Source organism: Pleurodeles waltl, chromosome 4_2 (assembly GCF_031143425.1).
Source record: "Pleurodeles waltl isolate 20211129_DDA chromosome 4_2, aPleWal1.hap1.20221129, whole genome shotgun sequence".
Taxonomy (NCBI): Eukaryota; Metazoa; Chordata; class Amphibia; order Caudata; family Salamandridae; genus Pleurodeles; species Pleurodeles waltl.
The window spans coordinates 908,720,187-908,742,314 of NC_090443.1; positions in this window are offsets into that span (position 1 = coordinate 908,720,187).

Here is a 22,128-nt window from a genome sequence, read left to right on the forward strand (position 1 = left end):
TCTCAGCTAGGTGGATGCATTGAAAGCAACCAGTCATTCCAGAAATAAAGTGAACGGATGAACTCTTTTGTATTGATTTCACTATTTTGGTTGCTTCAGTAATATTTGTAATTCTAGCCAGTGCTCGCGATTTGAGAAATCACTTACACTGCATTTCTGTTTGATTACCAGTCATCATGAGGCTTTATAAATGTTAAGCATTGGTGTTTGCAAAGTTGTAACGTTTGCATAGATGTGGTGCAACACATCAGAGAGCACAAGTCACACACTGGCTCAGATAGCCATCAGTACACTTTTATAAGAGGAACGGCTGCGCCTACAGTAGATGTAGTATGTTGCATCATTTTACTTACTTTCTAACTTCAGTGCTATGCATAGTTCAAGAAGCTATTTGCAAATGTAAACAGTCTCTTTACATAGTATTTCATGGTAAACAATTATTAGAGGAGAATATTTTTTCAGTGTGAGCAACACACCTTACTCTTTCAGTAGCTGCTGCCAAGTATATTCTGGAGCCTGGTGCATGCCACTCATTCTGGCATATCGAGTGCAGCTACAATTCCACCTGTTCCAGTGATTCATTATGGTCGATGCAGTCTTCTGTATCACTTTCATTTTCTTCACAATTACAGTACAATTACAGTACAATTTTCAGTTTCAAACAGTACTTAATAGCTTATAGATATTCATACACAGTGTTTCATGGTGATTGCTAATTAGAGTGTCTGATGTTCTCATAAGTCACTGTTGTAGAACACCTTCCAGAGCTAAAGGAATAAAGCTAGCTCAGATTACCATCGAATCACATTCTTTTGTTCATAAGATTTTAAGGTTTTGTTAAATATGAGAAGATATTACATAAAAGGGCACTGAATAAAAAGAGGTATTTACAGTTGTACAGTCATATTACAACTACTTTTTTAGAAATATAAACTGTATGCATATATATAAGAAAAAGTCATTAAAGTACCTCTCAATTTTACCTGTAATAATAGTATTATGAAACTAAAAGAAGGGGGTAAATAAAACCTCATTGACAATAAGTCTTGATAGAGCTACTACAGTTGTCAAATATACCTTTACATGAACCAGATAACAGCTTATCATTAATACTTATTTAAGGATGTAAAGAAATATAGGCCCTCATTCTGACCTTGGCGGTCGGCGGAGAGGCGGCGGTCGGACCGCGAACAGACCGGCGGTATTAAAAATGGCATTCTGACCCTGGCGGGAACCGCCAACACAGCCCGCCAACTTAACACTCCGACCGCCACAGCGGTACAAACAAACAGCGCGGCGGTTCCCGCCAACAGCCCGGCGGCAGACAAAGTACCGCCCACCCTATTACGACCCACCAATCTGCCACCTTTTCCGGGGCGGGAGCACCGCCGATAAGAACACGGCGGAAACAGACTACGAACGGGAAAACACTCACCTCTACGCACTCCACGCGAGATTCCGGCAGTATGGAGCCAGAGTTACAGGTCATCCCCGCACTCCTATTCCTCCTCATATACCAGGAGCACGCCCGGCGGCGCGGAAGACATCGGTGAGTACTGCACCTACGACACAGGGGAGGGAAAAGATTACCGGCACACACCCACCCACCCACACCCACTACAACACACACATCAATGCATTCCCACAGATCACTGTCACAACCCACAAACCACCCCCCTCCGAAATAATGCAAAGACCAAAAGAAGAGATCATAAACGGGCAGATATATTGAAATATGTACGCCATTAATCCCAAAAAATAAATAAACTATGTACAAAATATATACAGCTACTAAATGTAGTCCAACCACTGTCCGTGGATCACAGGGGTCCTGTGCAAAGGGGCAAGGCCCAGTCCCACGACAAGAACTCCACGGAGAGAACACTGCAGGGGCATCAGAAAGAAAATAGGACAGGCACCTCAGGGGGAAGGGAAGGGGGGGCACCTCAGCCACTTGAGTACACGACGCCAGATCCACGAGGGGACTCCATGACCACTGGCCCATCCTGGGGAGAGCAAAGCCACAGTCCAAACAGTCCATACAGTGGGTGGCCTGCCCACTGGGCCATCCTGGGGAGAGCAAAGCCACAGTCCATACAGTCCATACAGTGGGTGGCCTGCCCACTGGGCCATCCTGGGGAGAGCAAAGCCACAGTCCATACAGTCCATACAGTGGGTGGCCTGCCCACTGGGCCATCCTGGGGAGAGCAAAGCCACAGTCCAAACAGTCCATACAGTGGGTGGCCTGCCCACTGGGCCATCCTGGGGAGAGCAAAGCCACAGTCCAAACAGTCCATACAGTGGGTGGCCTGCCCACTGGGCCATCCTGGGGAGAGCAAAGCCACAGTCCATACAGTCCATACAGTGGGTGGCCTGCCCACTGGGCCATCCTGGGGAGAGCAAAGCCACAGTCCATACAGTCCATACAGTGGGTGGCCTGCCCACTGGGCCATCCTGGGGAGAGCAAAGCCACAGTCCAAACAGTCCATACATTGGGTGGCCTGCCCACTGGGCCATCCTGGGGAGAGCAAAGCCACAGTCCATACAGACCATACAGTGGGTGGCCTGCCCACTGGGCCATCCTGGGGAGAGCAAAGCCACAGTCCATACAGTCCATACAGTGGGTGGCCTGCCCACTGGGCCATCCTGGGGAGAGCAAAGCCACAGTCCAAACAGTCCATACAGTGGGTGGCCTGCCCACTGGGCCATCCTGGGGAGAGCAAAGCCACAGTCCAAACAGTCCATAACAGACCCCACTGCCACTGGAGGAGGCAAGTTGGCCAGAGGACATCCTGCAGCCCTGCCCGAGATAGATCCTGCCCTGCCACGTCTGCCAAAGGGCCAGCGGTTCTTGCCTTGAAGGGCCCAGTTCAGCGGTTCCTGAGACGGCGGGGCCCAGTTAAGCGGTTCTTGAGACGGCGGGGCCCAGTTCAGCGGTTCTTGCCTTGAAGGGCCCAGTTCAGCGGTTCTTGCCTTGAAGGGCCCAGTTCAGCGGTTCATGAGACGGCGGGGCCCAGTTCAGCGGTTCTTGCCTTGAAGGGCCCAGTTCAGCGGTTCTTGCCTTGAAGGGCCCAGTTCAGCGGTTCTTGAGACGGCGGGGCCCAGTTCAGCGGTTCTTGCCTTGAAGGGCCCAGTTCAGCGGTTCTTGCCTTGAAGGGCCCAGTTCAGCGGTTCTTGAGACGGCGGGGCCCAGTTCAGCGGTTCTTGCCTCGAAGGGCCCAGTTCAGCGGTTCTTGCCTTGAAGGGCCCAGTTCAGCGGTTCTTGAGACGGCGGGGCCCAGTTCAGCGGTTCTTGCCTTGAAGGGCCCAGTTCAGCGGTTCTTGCCTTGAAGGGCCCAGTTCAGCGGTTCTTGAGACGGCGGGGCCCAGTTCAGCGGTTCTTGCCTTGAAGGGCCCAGTTCAGCGGTTCTTGAGACGGCGGGGCCCAGTTCAGCGGTTCTTGCCTTGAAGGGCCCAGTTCAGCGGTTCTTGCCTTGAAGGGCCCAGTTCAGCGGTTCTTGAGACGGCGGACGGTCTATGGCCAACTGCTAAATGCCTGGTGGTGCCCTCCTGGGCAGCGGGGATGGTGCTCCTTCACTGCCCACCTGGGCTGTGGGTGGTGGGGCCCTCCTGGCCAGCTGGGCTGGGTCCTCCCTGGGCAGCGGCTATGGGGCTGGTGGGCTCTCCCGGGGCAGCTGTGCCGGTTCCTCCCGGGGCAGCGGCTATGGGGGTTGTGGGCTCCTCCTGGGCAGCAGGCCTGCTGCCTGACCTCTCCAACTTGCTGCCCTTGCCCTCCTTAGTCGTCGGCCTGTGGCCCTTTCCTCCCTTTGGAGCTGTGGCTGGTGACTGTCTCTGGGTGGTGTCCGGGGGGGATGTAGAAGGCGGGCTCCTGCGGCGCCCCTTCCGCCTTCTGCTCCTCTTCCCAGGGGGTGGGCTGGCTGTCCCCTTGCTGCTGGGCGAAGATCCAGACATGCGGGCTGGCGGGCTCCAATACCCCTGCACCCTTGTCAAGGGGGCTGCAGGGCTGGTGGTGGCTGAGGTGCTCTTCTTACCCCGACGAGAAGGAGGGGGGGGCTCAGGGTCAGGAAAGAAGTTAGTAGTGGCGAGGAAGAGCTTCTTGGGACAATGGAGAGTGGTAGGTACAGTGGGAATGGGAGTGGAGGGAGAGGATGTCACGTTTGCTGTCTTTGGGTGCAGGTGCAGGAGGGATAGGCTGTCGTGAGGTGGATGGCTGTTGGGTGGGTGGGTGGCTGCGTTTGTGTGGTGTGGAAGAGGGGGTGACAGACACAGTGGGAGAGGACACAGGGGACGTGTAAATGGCAGTGGGGGTGGTGACTGCACGTGTGCGGACTGGAGTGGAGGGTGTGCTGGTGATGGAAACACTGGCTGATGGTGAGGTGAATGGAGGTGTGAGTGTAGACGTCACAGGGAGGGAGGAGGGAGACGAGGAGGTGGGGGTCACAGAGGTGGTAGTGACTGTTGGCATGTCTGCATCGGAATGTTGCGTGTGTGAATGTCTGCGTGATCTGTGGTGCTTATGTTTGGATGAGCTTCTCTTGGGTGTTGAGGTGTGTGCAGGCTGGTCTGATGGTATGGGTGGGACAGGCAGAGGAACAGGAGACTGGGAGGAGGGAGTTAGTAGAGGCAGGCAGGAGACAGGGACAATGGCTGCCGTCAGTGCTGAGGCCAGAGCCTGGAACGATCGCTGATGGGCAGCCTGACCCGAATGAATGCCCTCCAGGTACGCATTGCTGCGATGAACCTCCCTCTCCACCCCCTGGATGGCATTCAAAAGGGTAGTCTGCCCAACAATGAGCGTTCGGAGGAGGTCAATGACCTCCTCACTGAGGGCAGCGGGGGTAACAGGGGCAGGGCCTGAGGTGCCTGGGGCGAAGGAGATGCCCGGCTTCCTGGCAGAGCGGGCACGGGGCGAACGCGGAGAGGCTGCTGGGAGGGCGGAGATGGTGCGCTGGGTGGCGGCTGTACCTGTAATGGCGGGGGGCACGGATGGTGCCACCCCCGCAAGGGAGCCCCCTTCCGAGGACGTGTCCGTGTCGCTGCAGGCTCCAGTCGTCCCCGTCGTGGAGCTCCCCTCGCCCTCCGTCTCACTGGTCCAGTCTGACTCTGTGGCATGGCCCTCCTGGGCCATGTGAGATGCAGCTCCCTCCTGCCCCGATGCCACTTCTCCTCCGCCTGATGATGCTGATGCACACAAGCACAGAAAGACAAACAAAAAGGGGGGGGGAGAGAGAAATAAAGGGATATTGATTACATGGATCTCCGGTACAGTTAGCGGACATGACAGACACAGATGCCCCCTGCACTAAGTTGCGCACTTGGGGTCCGCTACGCATTCCGTGGAACATGCCCTACACGCCTAGAGTTGTCAACTGCACCCATGGATGACACGGCCCAGGGATGGCTGTACTGACACACTACTGAGGGTGGTGGCTGGGGACACAGGGGCTTACGGGGGTGCCCAGCCTACAGATATCGCCCTGGCCTAGGGGGACCCACAGCCCTCCTCCCCCACCCAGACACCTCCACTGCGCAACAACAGAGTAGATAATGCTTGGACTCACCCCCTTGTGTCTGCTGTGCTGCCCTCACGCGCCCATCCAAATCAGGGTAGGCCACCGCCAGGATCCGGAACATCAGGGGGCTCAGTTGACGGCAGGCACCCCGCCTACGTTGGGAGGCCATCCCCAGCAGAGACTCGGCGGTCTTCTTGGTCCCGCGGCGGATGTCCTCCCACCTCTTGCGGCAGTGGGTGCCCCGTCGATGGTGGACCCCCAGGGCCCGGACTTCCTTGGCGATGGCACGCCAAATCCCGATCTTCTCATGGGGGCGGACCTATGTGACACGTACAGGGAGGGAGAAATACCACGTTCAAGTTACTCAGCATTTTCCTTTCCAGTGGCCCAACGCCCCCCATCCCCGCCAGGCCCCCCGCCAGGCCCAACATGCCCCCCATCCCCGCCAGGCACCCCGCCATGCCCAACATGCCCCCCATCCCCGCCAGGCCCCCCGCCATGCCCAACATGCCCCCCATCCCCGCCAGGCCCCCCGCCAGGCCCAACATGGCCCCCATCCCCGCCAGGCCCCCCGCCAGGCCCCCCGCCAGCCCCAACATGCCCCCCATCCCCGCCAGGCCCCCCGCCAGGCCCCCCGCCATGCCCAACATGCCCCCCATCCCCGCCAGGCCCCCCGCCAGGCCCAACATGCCCCCCATCCCCGCCAGGCCCCCCGCCAGGCCCCCCGCCATGCCCAACATGCCCCCCATCCCCGCCAGGCCCCCCGCCAGGCCCAACATGCCCCCCATCCCCGCCAGGCCCCCAAGCCAGCCAGTGGCCCCAAATCCAGATAGAATTAAACTCACTTGTTGGTCTGGAGGACCGTAGAGTAGCGCATACTGGGGGAGGACCCCATCCACAAGTTTCTCCAACTCCTCTCCAGTGAAGGCAGGGGCCCTTTCCCCAGTCGCAGCAGCCATTGTCCCTTCCAGACCGAGGTCACAGCAACACTTGCAGTATAGGTCCTCTCCTGTGAAAGTTCAAGTCGCAAGTGGATAAGTAGATAGAAAATGGCGGTCACGTCCGCGGCGGTGCGTACCGCGGCGGTGCGTCCCGCCACCGCCGGCGCCCTTCGCCATTGGCTCCTGAAACCCATAGGCTTCAATGTTAACCAATGCGGCTTCGCGCCGCGGTCTTCGGCCGCCGCCCGCCGCGGTGTGCCACGCCAGCGCATTGACCTCACATCCCATTGTCACACTTCACAGGTCAGGCAGCCGCCATTTCCAGGGCCCACATGGCTCAATTTCAACTGCGTCACACAGGCCTAGGCCTTGCATAGCCACTCAGACACGCCATTCACTGCATAGAGAATCGTATACTGTGCTAGCTGTGAGTACGTACCTGTGGGTTGCCTGACTGTGTGCTCCATGTTGTCCTTCCTAGGCACCGTCCGCTGGGTTGGGCGAGGAGACGGATGAATCCTCCCGTGTACCGACCGCTGGTGGACCTGGCGACAATGGAAGAACGCCACATTATCCTGACCTACCGTCTTAACCGTGCCACTATCCATGAACTGTGTGCCCGGCTGGAGCCCGACCTGATGTCCCCCATCCGCCAACCCACAGGGATTCCCCCTCTGGTGCAGGTCATGTCAGTACTCCATTTCTTGGCAAGTGGGTCATTTCAGACAACCGTGGGAATTGCTTCTGGGATGTCTCAGCCCATGTTTTCAAAGGTGTTATCCAGAGTGTTGTCTGCCCTGATGAAATCCGTGAGGAACTACATCATTTTCCCTGAGGTGGGCGAACTGGCTACAGTGAAGGGTGATTTCTACGCCCTTGGACATATTCCCAACGTAATTGGTGCCATTGATGGGACCCATGTGGCTTTGGTTCCCCCAAGAGACAGGGAGCAGGTGTACAGGAACAGAAAAAGTTACCATTCAATGAACATCCAGGTGGTGTGTTTGGCTGACCAGTACATCTCGCATGTAAATGCCAAATTCCCAGGTTCAGTGCATGACGCCTACATCCTCAGGAATAGCAGCATCCCTTACGTGATGGAACAGCTACAGAGACACCGTGTATGGCTAGTGGGTGACTCTGGGTACCCCAACCTGTCGTGGCTACTGACCCCAGTAAGGAATCCCCGGACCAGGGCAGAGGAACGGTACAATGAGGCCCATGGGCGTACTAGGAGGGTGATCAAACGCACCTTTGGCCTCCTAAAGGCCAGGTTTCGCTGCCTGCATATGACCGGTGGATCCCTAATGTACTCACCTAAGAAGGTGTGTCACATCATCGTGGCCTGCTGCATGCTTCACAACCTGGCTTTGCGCCGCCAGGTGCCTTTCCTGCAGGAGGATGGTCGAGACGGTGGTGTTGTGGCAGCGGTGGAACCTGAGGAGAGTGACGAGGAGGAAGACGACGGGGCTGAAACAGACAACAGGGACAGAATCATTGAACAGTACTTCCAATAGGACACAGGTAACATTTCAAAGATAATTTAGTAAATGTTAACTACTCTGCAGCATCTCTGCTGCCTGTCTATTTGCCCCAGTGTATGATGACTGAGTTTTGGCTTTTCCCTCCCTATTTCAGATCTGGGGTCCCCACTACGAGTCCTGTGCTTCGTTTCCCCATGGACTACAGCTTTGTGGCAGCTGTTTGTTGACTTCACCATGTACAAGGACATATTTGCACTGTCATGTCAATTACAATCTATTGAAATCACAGCCAGACTCCTGATATTTTGGTGCAAAATAGGTGTTTATTGAAGTGCTCAAAATGGGATGGGTGGTTTCAAGTGGGTGGGGGCTATGGTGAAGGAATGTCCATGGCAGAGTCCAGAGTAACAGTCACACAGGTGCATTGTCCAGAGGCCTGTGGAGAGATGGAGCATGGGCAGTTCGAGGATGGACAGGGTGACAATGTGGGACAGTGGGATGACATCAGGTGGTATCCATTGCTGGCGGGGGTCTTGACATCCTACTCTGTCTTGCGAGATCTCAGGGCCCTCTTGCGGGGTGGTTCTTCTCCTGCAGGAGGTGGGGGTCTGGTGGGCTGCTGCTGTGCGGGGGCCTCCTGTCCACTAGCGCCGGCGGAGGTGGATGGCTGTTCTTGGTCCCGGCTAGTGGCAGGGGCCCTTGGGTGTTGTTCAGTGTCCGCCCTGCTGTTTACGAGGTCCTGCAGCAGCCCTACCATGGTAACCAGGGTGGTGTTGATGGCTCGGATGTCCTCCCTGTACCCCCGATAGTGTTCCTCCTGCAGCACCTGGATCTCCTGGAACCGGGCCAGTACCGTCGCCATCGTCTCCTGGGAGCGGTTGTATGCTCCCATGATGGTGGTGAGGACCTCGTGGAGAGTGGGTTCCCTGGGCCTCTCCTCCCCCCCCTGTCGCACAGCTGCCCGCCGAGTTGCCCTGTTTCCCTGGGCCTCTGCCCCCTGGCCGGTGTGCCCACTACCACTGCCCCCAGGTCCCTGTTGTTGTTGGGGTGGTGGGTTATCCTGGGTGCCCTGTAGTGGTAGACACACCGCAGATTGACGCGCCCTGGAGACAGAGGCATGGGCCCGCTGGGTGGGAGCTGTGCTGGTGTTCCCAGAGGGGTTAGGGTCTATAGTGGCCTGTGCCTGTGTGAGGGGAACCGACTGTCCAGAGGTCCCCGATGGTCCGGGCTGGTCATCGGTGTCCAGATCGACAGAGCTGCTGTCATCGCTGACGGCCTCTTGGGTGGGGGGTGTGGATAATTCTGGCCCCTCCGCCGCGGTGTGTTGACGGTCGGGTCCTGCAGGGGTATAGAGGTATGGTTATAGTTTCAATGTGTCGCATATGGGTGTATCTGTGGGTTCTCGTGTCCCCAAGTGCTGGCATTCGTGTGTGGGGGCTTTGGTGAGGGTGGCTTGTGGGGGGGATGTGTATATGCATTGGGCATGCTTTGGTGATGGGTGTCCATGCTTAGTGGACGCATGCAGGCCTAGGTTTTGGGATGAGTGGGTTGTGATGGTGAGACATTGGCGGGGAATAGGTGTGGTGGGGGTGGGGGTGAGGATGGTGTTGGGGGTGAGGATGGTGGTGGGGGTGAGGATGGTGGTGGGGGTGAGGGTGGGGGTGAGGATGGGGTTCGAGGATGGGGGTGAGGGTTGGGGTCTGATTTGGCATGCAGGTGGGGGGGAAGCAGTATTGAAGCTTCAACTTACCAGTATCCATTCCTCCGCCGACTCCTGCGAGGCCGTCAGGATGCAGGATGTTCAAGACTTCCTCCTCCCATGATGTGAATTGTGGGGGTTGAGGTGGGGGTCCTCCGCCAGTCTTCTGCACGGCGATGTTGTGCCTGGATACCATGGAACGCACCTTCCCCCGTAGGTCGTTCCATCGCTTCCTGATGTCTTCCCGATTTCTGGGGTGCTGTCCCACTGCGTTCACCCTGTCGACAATCCTCTGCCATAGCTCCGTCCTCCGGGCAATGCTGGTGTATTGTATCTGTGTGCCGAACAGCTGGGGCTCTACACGAACGATTTCCTCCACCATAACCCTGAGTTCTTCGTCTGTGAAGCGGGGTTGTCTTTGGGGTGCCATGGGGTGGTGTGTATGATGTGTGGGGTGGAGTATGTGTATTTAAGTGAGTTGAGTGTGGTGGTGTGTGTTGTTTTGTGTGTGGATAGTGTGTGGGTGATGGTGTTGAGTGGCTGTGGCTGTTATGTTTTGGATGCTGGTGTCTCGCTCTTGCCTTCTTTACGATTTTGTAAGCGTAGGGGTTTGTGGGTGATGTGGGTGGGTGTTTTATAATGTATTGTGTGTGTGGGAGTGGTGTGTGTATGTGTATCAGGTGTGTGGGATTCAAATCGTCCAATGTGGGTGAGTTTTGTTCGTTGGTGTGTATTCTGACCGCGCCGGTGTGTCCCGCCAATGGAATACCGCGTTTGAATGACCGCCGCGTGGATTCGTGGGTCGTAATGGGATGGGCGTATTTCTGTTGGCGTGGCGGTGGAGGTTTGGTCACCTCCACCTTTCCGCCGACCGCTGGTCTGGCGGTCTGTTGTGGCGGTCGGATTTTCGGAGGTTTGCCTTCTGCGGGTCAGAATGACCGTGGCGGGTTTCCGCGACCGCGGCGGGATTATGGAGGATTTCTGACCGGCGGTAGGCGCCTTTTACCGCCGAGGTCAGAATGACCACCATAGTCATCAGTTGGCTTCCAAAATAAATGATATTTAGGAGCATTGTATATGACACCGGATAGAGTCAAATTAGCATCTCTTCTGGTAAAAGTTATCCAGGTGCACCATGCATGAACTGACAATACTGAGGTATTTTTCCAATTGATAGTATTTAATTTTAAAGCTGCACGAATTAAAAAATCTAAAAGCTTGCTAATGATAACAGACACTTTAGTGGTAATTAAAACTGAGTTACAAATTATTAAATTATATGATAGAGTATCTGAGATACTCAATATTTTGGTAATAACCTTCCAAACCGCTTTCCAAAATTCACCAGCAATTTTACATTCATAAAACATGTTGTAGTGTGCCTGAGTTCAGAGTACAATTCCAGCAATTAGGAGAATGTAAACGTTTTGCATTGAATAATCTTAAAGGAGTCCATAAGCAATTGAATAGTATAAAGGAATGAGATTGATATAAGGAAACAGGTAGCCATGCAGAGATGCTATTCAACCAAAGTTTCCTCAATATATCTTGACATAATTAGAGGGTAGTAGTGGAGCCCCCTTTTTGACCACTCTACTGACGACCTTGTTTTCCTTTCCAGTTCTTACTCTGTGTACAGAATCCCTACTTGGAACTTTTGACAACTTTGCCCATATTTTAGGTACGATTAAGGCCACTGTTCTTCCTTTCTCTTCTTCTGGCACGCACTTTTCCGTTTATTTGACTTACCAAAGTTTGTACTCTATCTCAAGCACAGCATACCCATTCCTCGTGGGTTAACCAATATACTTAAAATTTCCACAAACCATCTAACAAGTGTTTTGGTTGTTTTTGTACCAAAGAATATATACATTTCATTGGTTTGGTTTGGCAGTATTTTTTTAAATAGTATCACCGTTCTTACCACTGTGGTGTCCCATTATGGTGTCTGTTCACTATTTTCACTAATTTGATTACCACGTCTACTATCTTCTCTATTCGCTTTAATTACTGGGTTCACTTACTATCGGTGCAGGCAACTAGTCACTTATTTGTTACTTTTTAATTTTTGGGTTGACCAGTCTGGAACAAAATAAAACATTAGTGTGTATATATATCTCTTTGCAGCCTTGAAAAAGTCACTTGTGTGACGAAACACGTGTTGGCTGTATTTGACGGACGTTTCTTCTCACTGAACCAAACTGCGGTTGCAAAATAAAAAGATTTTTCTTATGAGGAACGTGGAATATTGATGTGCTTCACTTACCAACAAACCCTTCATACTTTGGACTTTATTGTTTGTGCATTACTGCTCTGTATGCTGTGTCCTGTGGTCTCTTTTGTTCATATATCTTGAGATGATAATACTAAATCACGTTCTGTATTTCAAAAAGAAGAGAGACAATTGGTATAGTCCATATTATTATTACATTTTTTATAAAATAATAATACAGGATGGGATGACCAAGCAATTGTTTGGATGTGTAGTTGTAAATCTGGGGTAGGATTGAGAGGAAAATTATTTGAAAATGAATCAAGGATTGAATTACATAAAAGATCACATTTGTAAATATCCCATGGTTGTAATCTATATTTTAGCTTTAAATGATAAAAGGGTATTGTTATGATAAATATATTTTACATAAAAAATGACAGCCTTAATTCCAGGATTGCCAAAAATGTATGTGAAGAGCTAATTTTAACACAGGATTGTACCATAATGACAAATGTGAAGTAGAGAATATAAGGGACTGAAAACTAGAGTCAAAATCTTGTAATAATATTTTTGTAGACTTCAATGTTACTAATCTTTTTAACAGGGCAGTAGAGTTAGCCATAGTGAGTAACGAAGGTAAAGGAATTGGTGACACCAAACTTTGTTCAATGCGAAGCCATGAAGGAGGATTGTTAATCTCTATATGATGAAACCATATGGAGCTTTGTTTTAAAATAAACACTTTATAATAATCAAGGAAATCTGGTAAACCAAAACCAACATTGCTTTTAGCCATTTTAATTTTTTTATAACTTAAACACAGAGATTTGTTATTCCACATACATTTAGAAAGACATTTGTCTATATTTTTATATAATATAAGATTACATTGAATAGGTATCATGGAAAGGAGGTAGAAAAGTTTTGGAGCAATAACCATTTTGATAGCATCAACTTTTCCCCACCGAGACAGAGTAAGGTAGCCCATTTTTTAAGTTTGTCTTTAACATGAGCAAGAATGTGATGATTCACAATGTGATGTCATCGATTGTTTGATGGTGTGAGAAAATACTATACCAAGATATTTAACTTTAGTTGTTTGCCAGATTATTTATTTGTTTTGAAGCATATCAGGGGTTCAATGAACATTTAAAGGGAAAAAATCTGTTTTATTAGTGTTTAAAGTATATCCTGAAATCTGAGAATAATAGGAAACTAAATTGGATAGTGGAGGAATTGAAGATTCAGGGTTACCAATATATAGAAGTATATCATCAGCATAAGCTGAGGTTTTGATAGGGACTTGTTTTCTAAAGAGGCCTTCACTGTCTATACAATTTCTAATGGCAATAAGTAAAGGTTCAACAGCAAAAAAAAAATAAAGGTGATAATGGGGAACCTTGTCAGGTACCCTGAAAAAGGAAAAAAAACTATTAGAAATTTGCACATTAATGAAGATTTTGGCAGGTGGACCAAAATATAAAACTGATATCATACAAATAAATGAATTACCAAAATTAAATGCATGGAAGGTACAGAAAATATACTGCCAATGGACTTTATCAAAAGCCTTTTCCGCCTCTAATGCTAAGACACCTGCTGGTAATGTTAGATATGGTCCAATTTCGATCCCATGGAATGACAATTTTACGTTATTTACCAAATGTCTATTTTTCATAAAACTCGATTGATCAATATGCACAATATTAGGAAGAACAGATGCCAATCTAGTTACAAAGATCTTTGTATAAAGTTTACGATCTGGATTAATTAAAGAAATGGAATGGTAATTTGAAACAATATTGGGATCTTTGTTAGGTTTCAAGAAAACCTTAGTCAAAGCTTCAGTAAAAGACCCAGAAGTTGAACCTATATTACTAAAGTAAGTAAATCGTTTGAGTAAATGAGGGTCAGGGTAAGGAGAACATTCTTTATAAAATTCAGCAAGAATACCATCTGGGCCTGGAGATTTAGGTAATTTAAAGCATTTCATTGCTGATTGCACTTCTTCTAAAGTGATTGGTAAATCTAATTTATTTCTCACTGTTAAACCTGGCATCCTTGGCGTGGTCTCCCCTAACGTTTTGCCTCTGATTCCCATATTTATTGCTATGTGCTGGACTCTGTTTTTGGTTGTTTTTGTTACTCTCAGCACTTTACCTCTACTGACCAGTGCTAAAGTGCAAGTGTTCCCTATGTGAAATTGTATGTGTAATTGAATTTTCTATAATTGGCATATTTGATTTACTAGTAAGTCCCTAGTAAAGTACACCAGAGGGTCCTAGGGCCTGTAAATCAAATGCTACTAGTAGGCCTGCAGCACTGATTGTGCCACCCACATGAGTAGCCCTGTAAATATGGCTCAGACCTGCTACTGCAGTTTCTGTGTGTGCAGGTTTACACTGCCAGTTCTACCTGGCAGTGTACCTACTTGCCAGGCCCAAACCTTTCCTTTTACTACATGTAAGTCACTCCAAAGGTAGGCCCAAGCCAGCCTCATGGGCGGAGTGCATTGTATGGAAAAGGTAGGACATGTAATGTTTTTCATGTCCTAACAGTGAAATGCTGCCAAATTCAGTTTTCGCTATTGCAAGGCCTATCCCTCCCATAGTTTGACATGGGAATTGCCTTTAAATATCTTTTAAGTTCAGTTTCCCATTGTGAGCAGATAGAGATGTGGAGTTTGGGATCTCTGAACTCACAATTTAAAAATACCTCTTTGGGGAAGATGGGTTTTAGATTGTCTTTTTGAAAATGCCACTTTTAGAAAGTGTGTATTTTCTTGCTTAACCCTTCTGTGCCTCTGCCTAGCTGCTGAATATACATCTGGGTCAGACTGACAGTTAGGCTTTTTGTGAATTCACTCTAGACAGTGACACAAAGGGAGCTGAGGTGTGTCCTGCATATCCTGATGAGTCTTCCTGAGGTAGAGTGGGAGGGCGGAGCTCACACCTGTACTTGGAAGGGCTATGCCTGGCCTCACACAATACAGTCTCCAACCCCCTAGTGTGTGTCTGGGGCATGGCAAGGAAGAGGCAGGGTCTTGTGCACTACATAGACTTTTCTTTGAAGCTTGCCTACTTCAAAGGCAGAAATGAGTATAAGCAGTGGACCCAAAATCCACAGACTTTCAGATTACTTCTGGATCAAGAGGAACCTCTGCCAAGGAGAAGAGCTTGATGCTTGAGAAAGACCTGCCACTCTGCCTTTGCTTTGCTGTGCTGGCCTGCTGCTGCTGCTTCTGCCTTATGAGGGAAAGGACTTGACTTTGCTTTCTGAAATCCTGCTTGTGAGGTTTCTCCTGTTGGGAAGTCTCAGGGACATCAAAGATTTCACCTGACATCATCTGGGTACTCCTGCTGAGAACCCTGACTTGCCAAGGTGTGCCAATCCAGTTCCTAGACCCTTGGAAGTGAGTTCTGGCGACAATCAAAAAGATCCAGGTACACTGACTCCGGATGACTCTACTCTGCTGCCTGCAACACAAAGCTGTGGTCCTCTCTGGAGTGCAATGACCCTGACCGACACCACAGGCATAACGCTGCCGCAGCCTCGCTGAAGTCCAGCAACTCCGTGAGCCCCCAGTGCCATGTCAGCAATGTCCATGACACCCGACACCACCGCGGCACCTGGAGCCCCGTGAAATGACCGTGACCCTGAGAAGTCGCCCATCGCGTCTTGACCCTCTGGATTCATCTACCCTGCTGGATCATCAGGAACCAACGCCTCACACTGACACCGCATCACCTCCCCTGCTCTGCAGTAAGGAACCGATGCTGCACTGGACACAGCGACGCCTCACCTCCCCGACTCCGTGCACTTGTTTTCCTCGTTACCAAAAACACTGTACCCGGGGGTCCGTGTGACTCCGTGACCGGTGCCGCCCTCCCCGTGAGTGGCATCAGACTGTTGGAAACGACTCTGTCAACGACGTTGTGATAGCCCCAGTTGGGGCTATTGTGTTTTTAAGTGTTTTATTGGGATTAAATCTTAAAACATTCATATCTTTGCTTGTGTATGTTGGATTTTTGTCGTTTTGGTCTTCTTTGATTTAGATAAATATTGGGTATTTTTCTTAAACTGTTGTGGGGTCCTTTTGTGGTGTTTTCACTGTTACTGTGTGTGTTTATACAAATACTTTACACATTACCTCTGAGATAGGCCTGACTGCTTGTGCCAAGCTACGTAGGGAGTGAGCAGGGGTTCTCTGAGCTGTGTATCTCCCTTATCCTACTAGAGTAAGGGTCCCTACTAGAACAGGGTGCAAACTGACTGCCAACTAGAGACCCCATTTCTAACAAGCCCTCTTTTTTTGTTCCTGATAATATGAGCTCAAAAGCATTGCATTTAGTATATAGTTTACATGGCAGCTAAGCAAGCTATGGTATGGGAATGACATGGGAGTTTTAAGGGTCTGTGGATTTATGTGATTCTGTTGTTGCAGGTTTTAACACGTAATTATGGATTTGCTGTATTTGTCACATAACCTGCCACATAATTTGCAGATTCAAAAGAAGCACTTCTATTTCAAATGGATGAAAATAATACTGCCAAATATTGTGCTGCATAATTTGTATTTTTGCATTCCCTAAAATGTCTTTTTGGTATGGCTAATAACTTTGGCGCTGTTTGATAAATCCCCACAAAACATTCCAAAAAAGTGCTACTTTTTGATTGTTTGTCCATAGAAAGTTTTCGGATGATCTGTCAAGTGGGGCTGTATCATTTTTTAAAGGTGTGGGCACCTCCCCAAGCCTTCTCGGGCCCGGGAAACCCCATACTCCTGTGACAGCAGGTGGGTGCTCCGGTGGCCACCCCGACCACATAGATAAAATAGGCCCCACATCCCCAGCTGGTAATTCTACCCACCCAGAGGGTGTAGCTATCTATCCTTGCTTCCTCCAGGTGGGAGCAATATGTGTTCTGTTTTGTGCAGGGAAACAGAACAGAAGTCTACTTGCAGCACGCAGAAGCATGTTTATATATCCCGCCGGTTGGGAGCAAAGATATGTTTCCCTGTCTGCAGTAGGGCATAGTAATTGAACCCATCCTGGGCTATGGGGTCCACTTGGTCTTTAAGGCTATAATAATAGGTTCTCCAGGGCCTAATTAGTATGTATTGCTTGGTGAGTGCCCTGGAATGGTACTGGGGCACCCACCTATAATTTGGAGAGGGCCAGGAGATGGGATCCCCTGTACCACAATAGCCTTCAGTAGGGAGGCCACATAGCCTCCCTCCTCTTTTTAATGTTATGTTATTTTTATGTTATTCGGCCCCCAGGGGATTGGGTTCCAAGGGCCTATTAAGGCTCGGGTAGGCCTTTTTATTGGAATTTGTCTCCAGGGGATGGGGATCCCGGGGTCAATTTAGGCTTGAGAGAGAGAAGGAGGTTGCAAGTGCCCTGTATATGTTTTCCCCAGTGGATGAAGGCCTTGGGCTCGAAGGCAAACCCTCCACCATGTATGCCAAAATCTCTGCACTTTGTGGGGTTGGCAGCCTGCAAGGGAGGTTGGCTTCCTTCGGGTAGGTTTCCCACAGGCCCTGCTGCCAACCCCTTGCTGTGCACAGCCAAAGGTCATTGTCAATGTAGGATTAGCTTCCTCCGAGTGGGTTGGCCAGAGGCCAAGCCCTCTGGCCAACACCGACCTCGCCTGGCCAATGGTTATGTACAGCATGAGGTTGGCTGCTTGCAAGGGGTTGGCAACAGGTTCTTCAGCCAACCTCCCACCATGAATGGCTAAGGCCATGCACAGCGGTGGTGGCTGGCTACGGGAAGTTGGAGGCAACCTGTAGCCAGGCCATATGTCCAACCCACCATCACAGACAGACAAAGGCCATGCTTGGCAGGGGATTGGCTTTGGAAATGGTGAAAAATATTACTTTATGTTTTTAAAAAAACCTGAGAAATTCAATGAAAAAAAAAAACAAAGGTTAAAGTAACATTGAAGTTACGTGAAGTGTGTAGTAGAAACGTAGGGGGTCATTCAGGGAAAGCCCCTGCAAAGAGGAAGCCGGCTCCGAATGGAGCTGGCGGATTTGCAGGGGTGTGACGGGTGCAGTGGCACCCGTCGCGATTTTCACTGTCTGCTAAGCAGACAGTGAAAATCTTTGTGGGGCCCTGTTAGGGGGCCCCTGCACTGCCCATGCCAGTGGAATGGGCAGTGCAGGGGCCCCCAGGGGCCCCACGACACCCGTTCCCGCCAGCCTCTTCCTGGTGGTGTAAACCGCCAGGAACAGGCTGGCTGGAAGGGGGTCGGAATCCCCATGGCGGCGCTGCAAGCAGCGCCGCCATGGAGGATTCCCTGGGCCAGGGGAAAACCGGCGGGAAACCGCCGGTTCCCCTTTTCTGACTGCGGCTTTACCGCCGCGGTCAGAATGGCCCGGGAAGCACCGCCAGCCTGTTGGCGGTGCTTCCTCTGCCCTCCACCCTGGCGGTTTGAAACCGCCAGGGTCGGAATGAGGGCCGTAATGTTTTCAACTAGAAAAAATCACAGAAATTCACCAGTCATAGTTATAGTTATCTCAAGTAATGTGGCATTTATTAATAATATTGGTGTGCATATATGCTTTATAAATGCCATGGCGTTTTACATGTTTATCAATTTAAAAAAATATATGTAATCAAAACCAGGATGTAGGGAGTTAAATCCTGCAGCAAAGTAAAATCGAAGTGGAAAGGCCTCCTGACTTTCTCATGTCAAATTGGCTATGCTGTGGTAATGAATTCAAATTTTGGAATTTGACCTTTGCACTGTAGTTATAAATGTGTGAATGTGTATTTAAAAGTAGAGTTACTCTAAATAACACTGTTAATAGCCCCCATTTGTTTTCGCTTCAGGTTGGACGCTCATGGTTGGCTTTAATTTAGTATGCTATGTATTCTATGCTCGGCCATAGGGTTTTCTATTTGCCTTTCTGCTTTTCCTCCCTCGGAATGTAACCAAAACACTCAAGTTCAATTATTGGAAAAGGCACTGCAATTAGGAAACACGGTGCAAAACTCATTGTGGCTTCTTTCTAATTAGAGTCTTTTATAAAATCCTGCTCTCAATCTGCTGCAGTAGTTGAATGGTTTCATTGTTCAGGGGACATTACAACACACGAAACATACATTACGGTGCATTGATTGGCCATTCAGCTGAGCGTCTCATTAGGTGAATAGGTTCAACCATCAAGGGTGGACATTGGCAAGAAAGTAAAATATCATCATAACAAAATGCAGTACACAGTAACTTTTTTCTTGCATTTTAAAGGAATCACATGTTCACAATAATTCAGTTCATGGCATTATGTTTCTTTCACCAATCACTGGCTATTATTGTATGTGCAGTATTGGTGCTTCTAAATACCCTCAGTTATATGTTTGTAAGATATATCCAACATATAGCATTCTTGCATTGTCAATGGGTAGTCAGAATATCAGGGCATGTCTTACCTAATACTTTATTGTTTTTTTTTTATAAAGGAAAGGACTATGTAACAGATGGCCAAGGCTTATTTGGCCAGGGCATTAATCCTCCCAAGGACCTGGGTGGTCACCATCCGAAAATCAATTTGTGAACCAAGCCTCACTCCTTTATGACTTTATATATTTAGAGATTGTCAAACAAAAGAAATTGTACATCTCTGGTCAACCTCCTTGCTACAGTAATAATCAAATTGAAACGTATATGATAAATGTTCAAATGCTAGTCAAAACATCTCATGCTTCCCTTTAACAGAAAATCAACACGTGCACACCTCATCACCTCCTCAGGGCAGTCACTCACTCCATCTATCAATCATGACTACAAATTCAATGGAAGATCCAAAAGGCACTTCTAAATCGAAGCCCCCACACTGTTGATCAAACCCTTTCTGAGCAGCTATAAAAACCCACCCCTTTCCTGCAACAACCCCATAGCCACCCACGTTTACCTGCCGTGCCAGGAGCTCTGTCAGCAAAGTGGCAAATCTTCACCAGCAGAGCAGAGTAACAACTGAGAACAGCATGCCAATCACCATAGAAAACTGGCAATATTAACAAAAACAAGCATTTTCAATCAATGGGTCTCGCGTTTGCTCAAGTTAGAGCTATTAGAGTTGTAAATTCCTAACTGGGCTTTTCTTGCCACATATACTAAAAATGAAAAGAAAAACAGTTGACATAAGCAAGCTGATTCAAAGTGTCACAGCCGCCATCAGCGTGAGCCCGAAGGAGAGGCACAAAAGGAAAAAGAAGTTTGCTTGCAGTCAAACGTACTGACAAATGTGCAATTGTCCATGTAAAAGGGGTAGTCTGCAAGGCAGTAACAAAACAGCCACAAGGAGGGACAAACGTAAAGCATTTACCAATGATAACAAAGGATTTTTGAAAGGCAAGCCCAAGAAGGAGTGATAGTGATGGGCGTGGTAAAAACCCCCAGATACATTACAACACGTCAGAGCGCTTGCGCTCTCGACCTAAAAAAGAAGATACTAGCAAATCAATTTCAGTAGGGTCATGATTCCACTAATTCATAACTTATGTCATTGAATATGTTTATATTGTATTAGATCAGTGGTTCCCAACCTGTGGTCCGGGGACCCCTGGGGGTCCGCGAAGCCTCCTCAGGGGGTCCGCCACTGCTTAGAAAATTAAATAATATTAACAGATTAGGTCCCCAGCTTTCAGTAATGGCTCAGTGGAGGGGTACCTGTGTTCCAATAATGATTTAGTGGGGGGTCCCTGGGTTCCAGTAATGATAAAGTGGGGATCCACAGAAGTCAAAAGTTTGGGAACCACTTTATTAGATTGTCATTGTTAGACTGCACCCCTCAAGTCAGTGTGCATGAGATCAACGGGAATCAAAATGCACATGTTATTGTATGCACTGAACACACAATGGTTACAGGATTTCTTATTGAATTTAATTTAACAAATCTTAAAATGTTCCAAGAATGTTTCTAAAACATTGATACTTAATATGTATTAGTATTTTATTCAAGAAAGTGTAATTAGCAGAATAACAAAACATTGTAGGAGCTTTTTCTTGCTTAATGTTAAATTGTGTGTATGTGTTTTTTGCAGGCAGCGCCTCCCAGCTAAAAATGTCTACTACTACCGCTGCCCAGACCATAGGAAAAACTATGTGATGTCCTTTGCTTTTTGCTTCGACCGAGAAGATGACATTTACCAGTTTGCCTACTGTTACCCGTACACATACACACGGCTTCAGCACTATCTCGACAGCCTGGACCGGAGGAACATGGATTACTGTTTTCGAGAGCTACTGGGACTCAGCGTGGTAAGTACGAGGTTTACTCATGGGCGGCATGCCTAGATTGTACCATTGGTAGTTGATTGTACATCTAAATTGGTACCTGTGCAAGTTTGCACAGTTTTTTGCCCCGACTGGCTTGGCTGAAATTGACATATGCACTGAGTAAGCATTGATACATGTCATTTTTGCATTAATCAGTTACTGTAAATTGAGTTTTTCTGAAAGACAACGTTCAGGTCTCCTTTAGCGTGCATAAAGTGTTTACTAACTAAACAATAGTCAGTGGTGAGGTTCTGCAGAGTCTCTCATGATGGTATAATTTCCAGAAAATATGGAAAATATTGTACTGCTCTGCATGAAATTTGTGTTTTTAAACATAAAGCAGGTTTTGTAATCCGATTTCCTCCCCCTTTACTGAATGGTATCACTGGCGCAGAGATCCATTTTTGGAATTTTGGATTTTTGAAAAGTTACCTTAGGTTTACATGAGAGAACTTCAGTTAACTATTTACCCAAAAGGTGAATGTCCAAATGTTTGAGTATGCTATACATTTCTGATTTTCCGCATTAGATACTTTTGTTATGATGAACTTTTTTCTCTCTACAGCTAATTTAGAAGTATACTTGTCTCACCACACAGGAAAATATAGTAGGCGGACATAATTGCGTGTACACAAAAATGATTTAAATGAAATCAAATATAACCTGTTGTTATTCTTTACCATTTGACTTAAGACGCTTGAGCCCAGCTAACCGTGTACAAGCTTTTTTTTATATATAAAAGCACTATAGGTGGAACCACAAAAATGTTGAAATTTTTTTCTCTATCGCAGTCACAGCTGCAAACAGGCAGCAGATTTAAGAGCCCCTAGTGCCTCCTTGTGCCACATTAGAGTCACTTTTTTAACGCTAATGTGGCCCAATGAGGCAAAAATCACCGCGCTAAATTTACAAAGTGGCGCAAAGCATGCATTGCGCCACTTTGTAACATTTGCGCTCCATTATGCCTGTGCCATACATAATGTGTGCAAAG